Raw genomic sequence first — 1,161 nt, forward strand, 5'->3', positions numbered from 1 at the left:
AAAAAAAACAAAAAAAACAAAAAAAAAAACAAAAAAAAAACACCTCAGGATATCCCACCCCTGTCCTTGCACAGATGAAGAATCGAAGCTTCTAGAAGGGGTATATTTTGCCCCCAGGCCGCAAATCCTGGTCTTCAGACTACATTCAAGACCTAGCACAGGGCTCAGGCCTAAAAAAGCTGTCAAGGAGGGTGTGAGGCTGCAAAGTTGTGGAGAGAAGAGGGGCCCCAGGGAGGTCGCAGCAGGAAGCCCCAGGGAAGTGCTTGGGAGAGGGAGATTGTGCAGCAAGAAGGAGCAGCCCGTGGCCTTTGGGTGTTTGCTCCTGCTTTGTGAGTGGTGGTCTGGCTGGGTAGGACAGGGTCCGAGTCCTCACTCAGGGAGCTGAGCACAGGGTGAGCCGAGCAGCCCTTCCTGGTGGCCTCATTTTCCCCTGCAGTGCCTGCTGCATGGCATCCAGTGGCCAGCCTGGGAGCAGCTCAGGACTGGCCTCACTTCATGCCACGCCCTCGTACCAAAGTGGCTTGGATGGCAGCTGGGTTCCTGAAGGGCCCAGGAACACAGCGTTCATGTCCCCGTCCTTCCCCGGAGGGACCTGGGGTGGGGCCTGCAGAAAGGATCATGTGACTTGCTCATGGGCCGCTTGTCCTGCTCCAGACACAGAGGTGCCCAGCGTAAGCCAGATGCAGGCAAGGTGAGGACAGGGAATGGTGTTGAGCAGGAATGATTTTCGAAAATGCTACTTCGTGGCTGGGCACGGTGGTGGCTCAATCTTGTAATCCCAGCACTTTGGGAGGCTGAGGTGGGCGCGCCGATCATGAGGTCAGGAGTTCAAGACCAGCCTGGCTAATATGGTGAAACCCCATCTCTACTAAAAATACAAAAATTATCCAGGTGTGGTGGTGCGCATCTGTAGTCCCGGCTACTGGGAGGCTGAAGCAGGAGAATCGCTTGAACCTGAGAGGTGGAGCTTGCAGTGAGCCGAGATCATGCCACTGCACTCCAGCCTGGGTGACAGAGCAAGACGCCATCTCAAAAAAAAAAAAAAAAAAAAGGCCGGGCGCGGTGGCTTATGCCTGTAATCCCAGCACTTTGGGAGGCTGAGGTGGGCGGATCACCTGAGGTCAGGAGTTTGAGACCAGCCTGGCCAACATGGCAAAACCC

The sequence above is a fragment of the Colobus angolensis genome, unplaced genomic scaffold (genome assembly GCF_000951035.1).
Source record: "Colobus angolensis palliatus isolate OR3802 unplaced genomic scaffold, Cang.pa_1.0 Scaffold453, whole genome shotgun sequence".
NCBI lineage: Eukaryota > Metazoa > Chordata > Mammalia > Primates > Cercopithecidae > Colobus > Colobus angolensis.